This window comes from Gouania willdenowi, chromosome 12, assembly GCF_900634775.1.
Source record: "Gouania willdenowi chromosome 12, fGouWil2.1, whole genome shotgun sequence".
NCBI lineage: Eukaryota > Metazoa > Chordata > Actinopteri > Blenniiformes > Gobiesocidae > Gouania > Gouania willdenowi.
Window position 1 is genome coordinate 4,721,413 of NC_041055.1, and position 17,606 is coordinate 4,739,018.

General features: G+C 37.2%; 1 protein-coding gene across 1 annotated transcript in view; it reads right to left on the bottom strand.

The window, feature by feature from the left end:
- The window catches only part of tprn (taperin), a 38,619-nt gene that overhangs the window by 16,414 nt on the left and 4,599 nt on the right, over positions 1-17,606 (bottom strand). The gene's annotated exons all lie outside the window — the stretch shown is intronic.

The window sequence follows — 17,606 nt, forward strand, 5'->3', positions numbered from 1 at the left end:
CGTGAATAAGGAACTCATTTTGTTTCTTCTTTGTAAAAACTGAAAAACCCTGAAATCTGTCGCGATCGTACAATTTTTAGATTCAACCTTTACTTTTTTGTGTAACAGAAAGAGGAAGCAGGAGATCATGAGAGAGAGAGAGAGAGAGGAAAAAGGAAAGCCTGCAGACAAGGTAATGTTATTATGAATGCGTTGCGGCCAAAGGGCAAGAAGGGCGCGGTGCCAGGGATTGTTTTCCAGGCCACGGCGGCTTGGCTTGGCGTGTCCTCGTTTGGTGAACGGCGGATCCCGCAGAAGTCCAGCTCAGTTGAAAGCAGCCTGTTGTCTGCCTGTGTTTGCCTGTTGTGTTTCTAAAAAAGGGTGTGTGTTTACAGCGTTTGTCATGCAGCGCAGGGCGCGGTGAGTTTCTGCCGGTATTGACCGTACATGGCACCTTCAAGCCCACTTAAAGGAAGCCGAGCGACCAGGTGTGTGATTAGAGCTAATCTGCAGCCAGGGGGATAATATTAGACCTGCACCACGACAAACCGACTCAGTTTACTTAGATTAAGGAGGATGGAGAGGGCGTTCAGTGCAGACACACCTTTTAATCTCAGATTATTATTATTTACACCATAGAATATAGTCATCTTAAAGATTTAAATCCTTGTTTTAAACAGAAATAAAATGTGTCACCAAAATTGTAAAAAAAAAAAAAAAAAAGATGGTGAAATGGGACCACAATAATTGGTTAAAAGTTGCAAATTAGAGTGACCGAAAAAAAAAAAAAGTAATAAAAAGGTGTCAATATTGGAACAGTTAGTTTAAACTGGCAAATAATGGGCACGAAAAATCGTGAATGTGGTTAAATTGGGAAAAAAAAAAGTAGCATAAATTATGGTGAAAAGAGATTAAAAGTGACAAGAATGGGTCAACATATGTGACATTAGGGGGGAAAAGTGGTGGAAAGGGTTTAAAAGTTCCGGAAATGTCTCAAAAGTGGACGAAATGTGCAGAAAAGTCATTGAAATTTGATGGAGAAGTGGCAGAAATGGGAGTAATGTAGCAAAAATGGATTAAAAGGAGAAAAAATAATGTAAAAATTCATGCCAAACTTTGTTTCCCAAATGTAGCCGCTAAGGTCAAGACGATTATTCTTTCATTTCACTAGCTCCATCAAGAGAAGACTTGATGACATAAGAGGAAGACATAAAATGAAAAGTATTATATATCATAATAATAAACATCTATCTATAAAGCAAGGAATCTGTGTGTGTGTGTGTGTGTGTGTGTGTGTGTGTGTGTGTGTGTGTGTGTGTGTGTGTGTGTGTGTCATCTGTGGCTCAAATATCTCAGCACATCAGGATCAGACTGACCTGAGAGTTTCAACATGGCTGCTGCTTGGTTCGAGGGTGTGCAACGTCAGAATTTTATGAAATTTTTTAACACCTTTGGAGCTATGTTGGCATTTTCTGGGTTGGGTGGAGGGATCTCGTGGGGTTAAGGGTTAGGGTAGTGAACGACACTTAACGACAGCCTTCATGACTCCTAATTCATTATGCTAATGACAGGTGTCATGTCATAATGATGTTGGCCTTTTGTAAAAAAAAAACTTCAAGTAAAGTAATATTAGGTGAGATAAAAACATTATAGTGGTGTGTTAAATATAATGATTAAACCAATGGTTAACGTTGAGTTTAATTTGATGAGAATAAACTTCTGCTGCAATAAAACAATCATTAAATAGGAACATTTTCAACCCAATTACCTCCAGTCACCTTTGTCGTTAAATGATGTGTTCATCACATGTAGGAATGAAAGAGTTTCATTTTTTAATCCCACATGTCGACTCATTCCTGTGTTTAATGGAGACTCTTCCATCTCCACGCATGTAAAGAACACTCTTACAGTAGCTCAAGCTGGTTAAGTGTTCAGAAAGCTGTGCCAAATGTTCAAATGTGTTACATTGTGAGTCACTGTAGTAACAGAACGCCAAGTGTGTGAGCGTGAATGTGCTGATAAACACCGGCCGGCTGCTACCAACCATCCTAAGGGAACAATTACACATAATCACAGTGATCATGTTTTTTTAAATACTCTAATGAAATAATAACGTAAAATAAACACATAGCGACACACCTGTTCAGATGCCCATTATCCATCACGCTGTGGTTTCCTGAGTCACTTTCATGTAACTTGTGTTCAGGTAAGAAGATCAATGACTTTAGATGTAGTAAAGGCTTTTATTTTGAGTATTTTTCAATCTCTCGGGTTTACAGAAGATGGTTTAGAACAGAGGTGGGCGACCTTTATCACAGCGGGGCCACAAAAAAGTGATTTTCTGATCCGAGGGCCACAATGTTCACATTCATGTCAGCATTTAGAATAATGAGCAATCTGAGCATTAATACAGGGAAGAACAATACGTTTGTGTTGTCATTTCGTGTATTTTTAGTGCAGTTTGTTGTTGTTTTTTTTTTTTAAAGATTTTTTGGTCGTTTTGTGTAATTTATTTCTCATTTTGCGCTTTTTGTTGTTGTCTTGTGTGTTTTTACTGTCGTTTTAAGTGGTTTTTGAAGTCCTTCAGCGTATTTTCCTCTCATTTTGTTTGTTTTTTGTCGTTTTGTAATTTAAAAAATTTTCTCTCATTTGGTTGTGGTTTTTATTTTTTTTATTTTGTTGTTGTTGCCGTTGTGTGTTTTTGGAGACATTTTGTGTATTTATGTTGTCTAGTGTATGTTAATGTAATTTTGCAACTCATTTTCTGCATTTACTCCAGGGGCCACTCAAAATCAGAGCGAGGGCCGCAAATGGCCCCCGGGCCTGCAGTTGCCCATGTCTGGTCTAGACAGTGGACCAGTGGGACTAATAAATGACTCATTATTATTTTCATCATTTGAAAATATGTGCTTTATTACTTTTTCCAGGTGTAGTCTTTGTTTATCAGCTGCTATTGACGGTTTAATGAGGCTGTAATAAAGAATATAAAGAATGTGAATATGTTGATAAGAAGTTTGTAAATGTATTTATTTAACGATTGCGTTTTTTCCTTCAGTTTTATACGACTTATCTGGCTTAAAACAGTTACACAGCAGTGACACAAAGAAGTCATTGTTGGTACGATTGATTGAAAAAAAGTAACCAATATTTTTTGCTCAAGTCACACTATTTATTTAATTAGTATTTATGGTGTTTCTTTTTCATGTTTTATTGAAATTGTTGTATCAAAAATACCAAATTCTACCTAGATGCTGTATCTATGTAACTTTTACTCTAAGTCATTCTTCAGTCAGATATGGTTATTTTTAATTCACCGTGGCTTTTCAGTAAGAACGTCTGCTACCACCTTTTCCAGAAGCGAGTACGAGTATTCACATTTGTGTACTCACGGATACAGAGTACTTACACAAATACATTTTGATTCAAATACAGATGCTAGGATGAAATTGATAAAACACAATTTTGCTCAAATTGTTCTTCAATTTCAAATAAACATCTTGGCATTTGAACTTTTCATAATAAGCCTTTTTTCCAAACTTGCACTTAAATAAACAGGTAACCATTAGTGAAACAAACAATGAACAAAGCTCTTTTTTTTTTGCTTACGGAACATAAACGTGGATTTATGAAAGATCAAAGCCAACTGGTCAAGGCGACAATTACTGGAACAACCAGAGCATTTTATTCACAAAGTTATTGTGAAAGGGAATCTGGCCTCATACAACCAAAGTGTACCCAATAACAATAATTATAATCATATTACTGTATGTATAAGTAAGGGTTTACCTTCAGGGCAGGGCGACATACTCACACGTGTAAAATGCTTTTGTGGAGGGTGTTGCTGGTAATTTCTAGGTTTTGGTTTTTTTGAGTGAAGGTGTGCATAGTTGGGTGTGTTAAAAAAATATAATCATAACAAAAGCCAAGACACTTGTTCTTTAGGAACAGACATTAAAACACTACTCATAGTTATTCATATATCCACGCAGATACGCCGCACTTCATTTCTCCTGCATTTGTTATTTGCAAACGCAGTAAAAAAAATTTTTTTTTAAAAGGTAAAATTAAAGGTCTAAATAAGAGCAGAAAGGTCACTGGGTGTGTGTTTGTTTTGTTAAGCTGATACTGGGCAGTAATAGGCCCCCTCGGCCCATATAGATATTTTTCATTAGAGGAGAAACACAGTGGTAGTTACTTTACGCGGGGGTGTCAAACTCATTTTAATTCAACAAAGCAGTTTAATCTCATATGGGTTGCAGATTTTAGGCAGGAAAAAGGGAAATTTCAACATTATTGTGCCCTGGTTTAGACTTGTATATAAATATAAATGATGCACAAAGTATGTGAGGCACCGACAATGTCTAAGCAATGAGTGACAGACGTCAGTCAGGATCTTTACTTTAAATTCACATGATTTTGCAACCAAATTCATTTAATTGGATTTAATTTTTTGCAATAATTTGATGAAAATTGCAGGATTTTGGATTAATTGATAGTTCTTTTAACAATTTAAGATGAAAAAAAATCTATGCCATCATGTGATATAATCAAGAGCCCTGCAAATATTGTTTACTTGAATTGAAATGTATTTAAAGGGACTGAGACATCTAAACTGAATTAGTTGGTAATTTACACACAGATTCATGTCATTTTTACTGGAAATGGAGGCTATAAAGGGTTGGATTTGGCCCCAGGGTCTTGGGTTTGGCACGTTCTTTACAAGATGAACAGGCATCTATTTAATGGCATATACTTCAATAACTTTATAAAACACTAATTAAAGCACATATGGGCCCTTTTTGAAGTAATGTCTTCATCTATTTTCAGCAATAGTTTTGTTAAAATGACAAGAAATACCCACAATTATTGCTCATATGGAATTCATCATCCCCAATATACAGACTAAATTGGGCTAAAAAGCATTTACGCTTGCGGTTCCTTATTATTGAAATATAACACAATGTAGACTTCAAATTTAAACCCTTGTTACATTGAAAGGGTTTCAACTTTGGTGAAATTGTATCTCTTGTTAGTTATTTTATGATTACTGTAAAGCGTCCCTTTGTATAATAGAGCCTTTGATCTCAAGGTGACTAATCTGGTTGGATGAATAGATCCTCTGTTCTCACAGGCAGGTAGAGCAGATGCATGCAGAATGTACCATTGTGTGGCATCAAGCATGGGCTAAATAAAAGTGGGCCTAACACAGAGCTGTGGGGGACTCCACACGTAAAGAGGTTAAAGTGGGGCGCACATACACAAGGATTTTCTAAATCTATAGATATGTTTTATTTGTTACAGACTCCACACATGAAAATAAAAATTAAAAAAATGAAAAATCGGGCATAGAACAGATCGTACGGTGTGTGTGAGCTCCGATAATTTCAACACACACACACACAGAACCGTTCTTTCCCACCAAGACAGAAATCTCATGTGATCAAACGAGCAACTCGGAATTTTCCCGCCTCCTAAATAAAAAAAAAGTGACTTGGAATGGCACCTGAAGTTGGAACTCCTACTCTGTAAAGTCAGGAAAAAAGATCTAATATTTTAATGGTACGATATTTTAACTCTGAAATCATAAATCAAGTTTATTATTTACCAATGTCGGGTTTCAGAGCAGATTTTTCGGACAAATTCACTCTGAACAAAACTCAGAGGATAATCTTATAAAACATAAAATAATGTGGTGTTTGTGTTGTGAACAAAATGTTTACGACAACTAACATCAGTGAACTCTGTTTTCATGTTTAAATTTTAGTTTTACAAACATTATGCCATCCTTTAAAAGTGGCTAAAATATGGTGTGTGTTTGCTTTTGTGTTTTTTTGGTTAGTTTTTGTTTGAATACTTGTTGTCTGGCCTGACTGACGTTGTTTGCCAGAGTATTTGTGTTGTATGTACCTGTATCTATATGTACACTGAGAATTCCTGGTGCCACAGTGGGGTGGCAGTCACCCCAGTGGTATCTGTCATTGTGTCCTTGGGCAAGGCACTGCACTCACATTGCATAGTATGAATGTAGTGTGTGAGTGAGTGTTGGTGGTGGTGGTGCCCCAGGGCAGCTGTGGCTACAACAGTAGCTTACCATCACTGAGTGTGGAGTGAAAGAATAATCCCTTAATTCTGTAAAGCGACTTTGAGTGTCCAAAAAAGCACTACATAAAATTGATGCATTATTATTATATTTATGTATGTGTGTTTATATGTATATAGATACAAAAACAAAAAAAACAAGTTGTAAAGGATGTTGCATAAACAGTCTGTACATATATACATTTTATTATGTCAGCAGGTGTATATTGTAGATAATTACCAAAACATAATAATGATTTTTAAAAAGTGGTTAAAAATCTCTTTTTTCACATCTTAAAAGGTTACTTCCAACTAAATTCTAAACAAAAATGACTCTGGATCCCGATTATTTTGAAATGGATTCAGTTAGTTAATAAAAAATAAAATTAAAGGTTGTAAAAGAAACTAGACCTCCGTGTAAGTCCAGGACACATGCATAGACGCTGATGTTGATCTTTAGAAGGCTGTGTTGCTGTTTGCGTGGTGTTCACTGTTCACCCACTAAATCACAGCTTTGGCTTTACTGATTACAGAACGAGAACATCTCCACATCTTCCACCTGTAGCACACTAAAAAGCAGCGTGTGTGTGTGTGTGTGCGTGAGAGAGCGTGTGTGTCTTCATCCTGAAATCCTAATGACTGGATAGAATGGCCGAGGCTCGTGTTGCCGTAGCGACAGCCGCCATGGATATGTGACGAGGGGGGAAACGGGAGAGCGAAGAATGAGGCAGCGGGAGTGTTGCTGTACGGACAGAGAGAAGTGGTGACTCACACTGAGACACACACACACACAACCTACACAGAGGTGGAACGTGTTTGAATAAAATTTACATCCACCCTGCTTTGCATTCGTCCTCGAGGAGTCACATGCTCGGCCTACACGACCAAAGACCTCACCTTCCTGTTATCAGACGAGTATCTGAGGGCAGGACGCAGCAGAAACACAGCGGCGGGTAATAAAACGCCGCTGGACTTCGCTCACTTACTTCCACACACACACTCGCCCACTCGTTGCTTTTTATAAACTTCCACAAAGCCTCTCCTCTCTAACCTCTTCAGCTGCTCACTTATGTGCTCTCAGGACTTAATGTAAACACACACACACACACACACGCGCTGAATTAAACATGACCATGATAGCAGGGCTGAATTCTAATCACTAGCTGAATTTGTTGGAGCAGAGGTGGGAAATAAAAGACACGCTTCCATTACCAATAACGTTAAAAACACTTGTGTGTGAAATAAAGTGTCGCTTGGATTGTTTTAAAGATCACAGACAGAACTGACTCACATCTACAGTAAGTCAATGATTCCCAACTGGTTTGGCTTTTGGACCCAATAACAGTCCTCAGCTCCTTAGCATTTAGCTGCTAAATAGACACGGGAAAATATTTATAATGAAACAATAGAAACATTGGACCCAGAAATGAAGCGAAACTTAATGTCTGTAGGCTGAGATTTTCTGCTTCAAAATTTCCACAATTATTATTACGCAAAGGAAACATCAAAGCCTCTGACAAAGAGTGGCAGTTGTCAGTCAAAACACGTCAGGAGATCAAAGTAAATTTACTGAGGAGGAACAGTTGTCGGAATAAATGAAACCTTGACATTTTATTCAAAAAGACAAAATAATTTTGTTGTAATTATTACGCGGAAGTCAAGGGAACATCAAAGCAATCAGCAGACGCCTTTGACAAAGACTGGCAGTTGTCAACAAAACTCCAAATTCATCTAGAACTGTACAAAATAAGTCTGTGTAAATTCAATGATGGCTTGTTCAAAGCGAGGCAGCAATACTTCACTGAAATTATTGCTAAAAATGTCAACAACTCTCGCACATTTTTTTCTAGCCCCTGAATTACTGTCAACTGGAAAATGCAATGAATTTGTTATATATTTTAATGAAAAAATACAATCAATAAGGCCAGACATCAGAACAAACCAGCAAAATCACAAAAAGCTTGAACAGCTTCAACCACTGAGGGATGAGTCAACTACAATGTGAGAGTTTATTACAGTGAACCCAAAAACAATAGAGGAGACTGTTCAGCAGCTGAATCCATCAACATGTTGCCTTGATACAATACCCTCAAACTTCTTTAAAACTGTTGTAAAGTCAATTGTCACTGATTTGTGTCAGATAACTAACTGCTCATTCCAGTCAGGCACCGTACCAAAATCCCTGAAAGTAGCTGCTGTGAAACCGCTGTTAAAAAAGAGAACACTGGATGCCTCTATACTGGCTAACTATAGACCAATCAGAACCTTCCATTCATGGCCAAGATCATTGAGAAGCTGGTCTTCAACCAACTGAGTCAATTCTTAACATTCAACAAAATATTTGATAAATTTCAGTCAGGTTTTCGTTCTCATCACAGCACTGAAACTGCTCTTATCAAAGTGATCAATGACATAAGGTTGAACACTGATTCAGGAAAAGTATCTGTTCTCATTCTATTGGATCTAAGTGCTGCATTTGACACTGTAGATCATACAATTTTGTTGCACAGATTGCAAACATGGGTTGGACTAAATGGAAAAGTAATGCAATAGTTTAAGTCATACTTGGAGGAGCAAAGTTATTTTGTAAGCATTGGAAACTTTGAATCTGACAGATTACCAATGTCCTGTGGGGTTCCTCAGGGATCTGTTCTTGGACCTCTTCTGTTTAACCTTTACATGCTTCCTTTAGGACAAATTTTACAGAACTGTAAGGTTGATTATCAGAGCTACGCAGATGACACACAACTATATCTATCACTGAACCCAGATGACTATGGTCCCATTGAGGTGTTGTGTGACTGCTTAGAAAAAGTAAACTGCTGGATGAGTGAAAACGTCCTTCAACTAAACCATGACTAGATGGAGGTGATTGTCTTTGGTAACAAGGAAAAGAGGACTGCTGTCAGCAATTATCTTGAGTCTCGATCTTTAAAAGCTAAAGACCAAGTCAAAAACCTTGGTGTTCTGATTGACTCAGATCTTACATTCAGCATCAGATCAAATCTATCACAAAAACATCTTCTACCACCTAAAGAACATCTCCAGAGTGAAAGATTTAATGACTCAGAAAGATCAGGAGAAACTGGTCCATTCTTTTATCTCCAGCAGACTGGACTATTGTAATGGTCTTCTGACAGGAATCCCCCAAAAGAGCATCAAACATCTACAGCTGGTTCAGAACGCTGCAGCTCGGGTCTTAACCAGAACAAAGAGGTCAGAGCACATTACTCCAGTTTTAAAGTCTTTACACTGGCTCCCAGTCAGCCTCAGAATAGACTTTAAAGTTCTGCTGCTGGTGTATAAATCTGTGAATGGGTTTGGTCCAGAATACATCAGTGACATGTTGGTCAGGTATGAACCCAGCAGGTCTCTCAGATCTATGGACACAAGTCGTTTTTTTTCTACGAAGCCACTAAACGGAGTTTTTACATTAAATTCAACTTGAGGTGCTCGCATTAACCTGTTATTTTTCTCACGTCATGGTTCAATCAGTAACTCAACTCAGCGTTTTAACTAAACAGCAATAAATGTCTGGCTTTTTTATTAATTTATTGATCAGCAGTTATCATTATTACACTGTTCTGATGTTATTTATTGACTCTTCTGCATCCAAAAGGGCAAAGTGTTATGAGAAGCTGATTGCTTCAAGGAAAAGGACAAACTATCACAATTTCATGATGTCGAGATCAAAAAACAAACCAATTAATGAAAATGTAACCGTTTCAACAAGCCACCGTCCTTCAAATCATCACCAAATATGAAAAACAGCCAAAAAGACAGTGGTCTTATTGTGAAAGGAAAACATTTTAAAGCTTTGGAGTTAGTGTGGTCCACAGGAAGCAGGAAGTGTAAGAGGTGGGGAATGCCAGCGAGGCTGTGAATAATTAAAAACAATGAGAGGAAAAAAAGAGAAAGAATGTCTGAGTGTTTCTGAGCTTTTTTTAACCAAAGGTGTGTCTGACATTGACCTGGGAAAGTGGGAAAGGCCTGGGTTCACCAGTTAAACCAGGACAAAAGGTTCTGGGATCTCAAACTGGAACTGAAAACAGGTGTTGACGGTTTAGGATCATTTCACTTTATCTTTGTATATCTTCACCTGATAATCACGATTACTAATAAAGATCGTCACCAACATCATTTCCAGACAAGCCTAGTAAAACCATTAGTACCATCCATGGTTAACGCTGCACTTTTTATCATTTCAAAATGACAAATAGTGGTAATAATTATTGCTTCTCGACACAATAATAAAACCCAACACATGACCTCACAGGTCAGGTCAGGCTTCTATGTGCTTAGTAATTAAAATCATTGATTGTTTTGTTGTGGCTGCACCACATTCAAAAGAATCACCTACATGGGGGCTCAGATTTTTGATGAGTACAATGAAAAGATTTATAAATAAAGTTGAATTGAAACACAGACGTAATACATTGAAGAACAGTCATGTGGAGACAGGACCATCTATAAGGGGGAATAAAGGGGAGAGATTTTTGGGGTCCATCCATAAAATCAACAAATGATGGTTCATTATTCTATGAATCTGTGATAACCACATTTATTTATTTATCTGAATAATATCCACTGTTATCCAGGATGGTTATTATTATTTGGGCCATAATATATAGTCATCTTAAAGATGTAAATCCCCGTTTTAATAAAATGGGTTTAAAGTGACAATAAGGGTGGAAAAGGTGGTGAAATGGGATTTTAAAAACCAGAGAATTTGGTTAAAAGGTGCAAAGTAGAGTGGCCAAAAACAGACAGAAAAAGTGGTAAAAAGGGTTCAAAGTGTCAATATTGGTTTAACACTACTTCATCAACACTATTTGAGACAATATGACACATTTTCATGACATCCCTTTGTGTGTTGGAAGCATACAAATACAAAATAATAGTATAATAGTTAATTAAATGAACCCTATTAACAAAGAGTGTAAGAAAAAAACTGATTTCTGAGTTCTTGATCAAAAGGAACTTTTTATCCAGAGCAATGATCAGAGTTTCTGTTTTGCCAGAATTTATCTGCAGATAATTCGATGTCAACCAGTTTTTGATAGCAGATACACATTCCAGGAATTCAGATCAGAATACAGCTGAATATCATCTGCATAGAAATTACACATTTTTAAAAGCACGGATCAACCGACCAAGAGGTAACAAGTACAATAAAAAACAAAACAGGCCCCAGAACAGAGCCCTGGGCTACTCCACATGACAGGTCAGACACATTAGACATTACATCGTTAAAAGCAACATTAAAAGTTCTTCCATTTATATAGGAAGTAAACCACTGGTGAACAGCCCCAGAGAATCCCATCTATGATTGAAGTCTATCAAACTTATAAAACCAGAACTGAGTCGCGACCAGAGTCAGCGGCCATCATCACGTCACTGGAAACTTTCAGAAGAGCAGTGGATTGACCTAAAGACAGATTGATATTTATCATAAGAATCATGCTGTTCCACGTATGAGTTTAACTGCTTAGCTATTCACGCTCATCATCATCATCATCACACGTGTGCATGCTGGGAAAGCTCCATTCTCTCTCTCTCTCTCTGTTCATAACACGCTGACAAACTGTTGGATCTGTCCTCCTTTTCCCATAATTAACCACTCTGCTTTTAAAAGAACTTTCCCACCAGCAGTCCGTTACAATCCCAGCATTAAAAGTGAGTCAGTCCTGGCTGTGCACGTCAGACAAAAAAAAAAAAAGTAGTTTATGTAAATGTGGAACAAGAAGCTGCTCCTGACCTACATACAGCACATTTCCAACCATTGCTTCCCCAATCGAGAGGATATCACAGGAAGCTGGAAGCAATGGGACAGGCTTTATCACCCAGCACTGCTCGGGAATAGAGCGATGCATTGTGGGTAGAGGGGATTGTCGGCACTGGCTGTGGTTCAATAACAGCCAATGACTCTTAAAGGGTTTACATTAATCACAACAGGCAGAAGAAGAGAAAGTTCAGGATGGAAAATGTTGGAGGCTTTTTTCCTTTTCTACAGCAACGCTGATTTTAAAGGAACTTAATGAAAGCTCACTTTTAGACCAGAAACATTCTCGCACCCAGCAACAGAATTCCACACAAATTACAGAGTTCAGGAGCCGCTTTGGTGACTTTGTTATTGCCTGCTCAGCAGAAAAGCAAAGAAAGAAGCATCATCGCAACCTCGATGGAGGGCAAAAGAGAAACAAAACTAAACATTTGGTGAAAAGAGGGCAGGAGGGCAACACAATTTATTATTATTATTCATCAATATAGCGCTTTTCTGGGTACTCAAAGTCACTTTACAATGAAGGGAGCAGTGTTGGGGTCGGTGCCTTGCTCAAGGGTACCTTGGCAGTGCTTGAGAAGTGCCCTGGCACCTCTCCAGCTACCAGAACAACTTCTGTTCTTTTAGTCCGTACTGGGACTTGAACCGGCGACCCTCCGGTTCCAAACCCATGTCCCTACAGACTTTAATGACAATTAAAGCGTTCTATTCTATAATGTTATTCGGGTCAATGATGTTTCACCGCATTGTTCCTAAAATGGGCTTCATTGGGCAAGGTTTGCATAAATGTGATAAAAATTTAAATTAAAATACTTTGAAATCTTACACAGGACAAAATTAAAAAGAAAACAGACCAGAGAATAAATTTGAATAGATTTAGAGTAATTTTAAATATTTCTTTAAAAAACAGCCGTCAAAGCCAAACAGTTGCACCACATGATATTTTCACAATTAACATTTTTTTTTTTTTTTTTAAATCAAAGTAAGCACATTTATATACTGTATTAAAATAAGTTACTAAATATACAGTTTCTTTTTATGCATTTAAACTTTTTTCAAAGTCAAAGTGGTTGCTCTCGTACTGACTTTAAAAAATAATAATAATAATAATTCAGTCCCTACAAACCAACCAATTTTTCACATTTGGGTATTTGTTTTTGACATCAAGAAGAGATGAAACCTCACAAATATGAAAGTTGCTAAACAGAGAATAGGAAGTAACAGGACACGGATACTCAGGTGTATTCTGTACTTTACTTTAGTATTCAATATTTGCTAAACCTTTTACCTTTACCGTACTACCAACAATCTCATAACCTCTGAAATTCTGTTACAGATTATACCCATTCCCCTTTCGTTTCATCAGCTTTCTACAAAACAAATGTCATTATTGGTTATCAAACTTCCCAAAATTGTGCTAAACATGCTTAATACAGATATTTAAGTTCACTAATTATAACATTTTTATATTTCTGTGCCGCATAAGTCAGTCAAAAATTAAATCATGCGATATTACATTAGAAATTTGACATGCACACAGAAATACATAAGTCAGTACTTCAGTCTCTTTGATCACCAGTTTTTGGGGGAAATTGTGTCTAAATCTGTGATACTACCACAAAACATTTCAGTTAAAAGTGAGCAAAAATGGTGAAAACGGTGGTGGAATGGGATTTTAAAGTGCAAATTAGAGTGGCCAAAAACGGACAGAAAAAGTGGTAAAAAAGGGTTCAAAGTGTCAATATTGAAACAATGAGGTTAAACTGGCAAATAATGGGTGTGACAATTTGTGAATGTGGCAAAAATAAGCATAAAATATGGTGAAAAAGAGGTTTAAAGTGACAACAATGGGTAACATATGTGACATTAGGTGGAAAAGATGTGGAAAGGGTTTAAAAGTGCTGAAAAAGTCTTGAAAGTGGAAAAAAGTGCAGAAAAGACATTGAAATTTGATAGAGAAGTGGCAGAAATGGGAGTAATGTAGCAAAAATGCATTAAAAAGAGCAAAAAATAAAGGGTGGAAAAATAGGTTAAAATATGGCAAGTTTAGTGTACAGTAGCTGCAGAAATAAAATATTAAAAATAGGCAAAAATGGGCTTTAATTGTTAAAATAATATTCTTTTGGCGAACCCCACCCAGTGTCTCGCAACCCAAGGTTGAGAACCACTGCTTTAGAGGTTCTAATTTGGCCCGCAGGAGTAACTAATAATGACAGAGAAACATGAATCATTGTGTAAATTATCAACCAATTCACTTGTAGATATTTTAGGGTTTACAGTTTCCCAATGCACATTTATAATCTCAAATTATTGAAAGAACTTGCAATTTTTCCCAAATCCTGCCAATTTTCCTCAAATTTTACATTATTTTTCCCAAATTAACTCATACAATGAAGGAAATTAAAGTGAAGCTCCTGCAGAGACTGATATCTGTCTTTTATTGTTTGGATATTGTTGGTTTCTTACATACTTTATATATAATAATGACAAACTGGTCGTTATTTAGCCTCTGAACTAAAACGAGTCTCATATAAGTGACAGCACGTGTGAGTGAGTTCTGTAGCATGGCTTGTTACTTTGTATTTCGGAAAACTTGTGTTCAACTCAAGGCCCGGGAGCCAATTCCAGCCCTTTAGAGCATCCGATTTGGCCCGCAGCAGAAAGTTAAAAACTGGGTGAATTATGAACGTAACTGATCGTCACAATATCATCCATTGTATGAACACCACTGGCAACAGAGAAGCCCCTCCCCTAAATGCACTCTCTTCCCAGCATGTTTGCACGCACGTCCAGAGCGTCTTCAAGTGCCTGATTCAATGAGCACAAGCGTCCAACTAGGGGCGTAAGGCACGATTTTGACGCCCGAAACGCGTTTGGTGTGAACGCAGCATAAGGGACAGCACATGTGAGTGAGTTCTGTAGTGTGGCTTGTTTAAAGGACGATCTGGATTAGGACGCACTCAGAAATCTGTTTAACTGTGCTTTTTTTATGCTGTATAAAGAAGTAGCGGAAGCAGCGACTCCTAAAACAAGTCTTTATACAACATACGCTATGAAACACGTTAATGGTGATATTGTCATTTTCTATATCACCAAAATAAAACTAAAATGAGTTTGACGGCCCTGATTTAGGAGGGTGTTTCAACAGAAGTGTCTGTACGTCATGTACTGCGGTAAACGACATGTATCGTGTGCTTGAACCAGAATTGGGAATTTCCAAACAGCAGCTCTAGCATAAAAAAGCAGCAGAAATGAAGTCAACAAACACGCAGGTGGGTGACATTCCTCCCCCGTTCCCTTGTTGGAGGATTGCCAGCTCTAAAGATGACTGTAAAAACTAAGCATGTGATAAGAGTGTGAGGCGCTGTGCTCCTGTTTGTACGGAGGAGGATTACAGCAGCAGGTCACAGCTCTGAGGGTCTGTACGGCAGCAACGGGCTGAAAATAATCTGAATTATAGGCTGTGCACGACCAAAATATGTAGCGGTGACGTCACTGAGGGCGAGTTCCCACGCATTCTTAGTGTGCGCTGCAATAAGTAGTTAGAAACCAAGCAGACACAGTTAGAGAATCTGAAACAAACAATTTACAGACAGTAATAATACAAATATTTCTTAAATACGGCAAGTTAATTTAGTCTTTTTTTAATAATATGATATTATAATTATTATTATTATGTTAAAGCAGTGTTTCCCAACCTTTTTTGGATCTTGACCCCATTTTGATTTCACACATTTCTGAAGACATTTTTTCTTCTTCTTTTGATATTAATTAATAATATATTATCATATTTTACATGCATATTTGATAAAGTGAAAATATAGAATACAGTTGTTTCAGATTTCGTGTCATTTTCATTTTGAAAAGAATAATTAACCAAACATAATTAATCAATAACTTTTTTTTTTTTTTTTTTTTTAATCAATTACTAGACATTTCAGGTGACCCCACATGGGGTCACGACCCCAAGGTTGAAAAACCCTGTGATAAGGTTTCATTTATTGAGGCCAATTTATTTTGAACTAAAATTGGGTCGCCTGGAATTTCTAGAAATTGACAGAAAATTGATGGATTAAAATTATAATTAGTATTATTTAATTTGGATTCTTAACTACACACAATATCAAACAGAGGTATTACATACTTTCACTTTCTCAAATATATCTAATCATGTGCACTAATCCTGGTTACTCTGGATTTGGAACACCTCTGAGGAAGACTGACAGTTAACAGTTGAAACATGTCAGGAGATTAAAGTAAATTTCCCGAAAAAAGTTTGTCTGAATAAATGAAACCTTAACATACTAATAATAATAATTCTTACTCCAGTTCTGAAGCCTAAATGCAAAGAACTGTAAAATCCCAACAGGACTATTTGTCCACTCTTTGGTATTTAAGTTGAGTTTCCATTTACAACTAAAATCTTTAGTGAGTTTTTAAATCAGAACACATTTCAGTTATATACAGCAGGGGTCTTCAACGTTTTCCAGGCCAAGGACCCCCAAACTGATGGAGAGATGGAGCGGGGACCCCCTACTTATATATATTGTATAAAATTGTGTTTTATATTAAACTGGTCCTATAGTGCCATGTATAAATGTACTATTGTGCATTCAATACTAAGATATTCAAATAACACACAGGTTTATATATTCTTGTTTTTAGTTTAAACATGTGCAAGGTACAGTGAGTAGGGTGGCCATGCCAATGCCATTCATAAACATAACATAACATAATAAACTGATACCTGCCAAGATCAACAATGTCTGTCAAATTGCATGTAACAACATTTTGCATAAAAGCTGTTCAAATGGACATTTTTGTTCAACATAAATGTGGAAACGAAAATTATTGATGCTTGTTAGTGCCACTGGCATGCATAAACATACCTGTTATCTTGCATACAATACTGAACTATTAACATAATTGACAGATTCATGTTTTAATTTTAAACATACATGTAGTATTGGCAGTGAATCCTCAAACTAGCTATGGATGGCATACATTAGTCACTAATGTATGATGGGACAGGTGAATGGGACAGGTGAATGAACCAGTGCCCAGCTTGAAAGAGCTCCTGTGTGTCGCTGAACGTGTGCATTGCTGACTGAAAGACATCTTCTGCCTCCATTTATCTGTTCATTACAGTGTGTTGGATTCATGTTAATGTGTATTTAAAGACATTTCAATTTATTGAAAAAATTGTGGGGGGGAATATAAAAAAAATGTCTAATCAACCAAAACTTTCGCGACCCCCCTGGAGTACCTCCGTGGACCCCCTAGGGGTCGCGGACCCCCTGTTGAAGACCTCTGATATACAGTATAAACTGTAACAGTGATCCTATCGCAGCCACAGGCAAAGTAATTTACTCTGAACTCACTTCAAAAGCTGAGGCTGAAAATGGAGAACTAATTAAAAACCTTCTGATAATTAATCACATTACACACGTAGCGCCGCACAATTCCCACGATCGCAGAAAACGAAACAAAAAAAAAATCAATCCGACCCGTTTCTTTTTCCTCTCTTTTTATTTGAAATTAGGCCCCGCCCCCAACATGAACCAGGACCAATATGGACCAAAATTCATATCAATATTTTTTTGCAAAATGACGATATTTTTAACTCAAAGTCTTACCAGGAAGATAACTATAGGTTAAATTCAAAATGCCACACAGGCACATTTATTAACAAACAGCTGCGTGATATGTTTCACTTTTGGCTTTGTCACCTCTAAGGGACAGCACATGTGAGTGAGTTCTGTAGTGT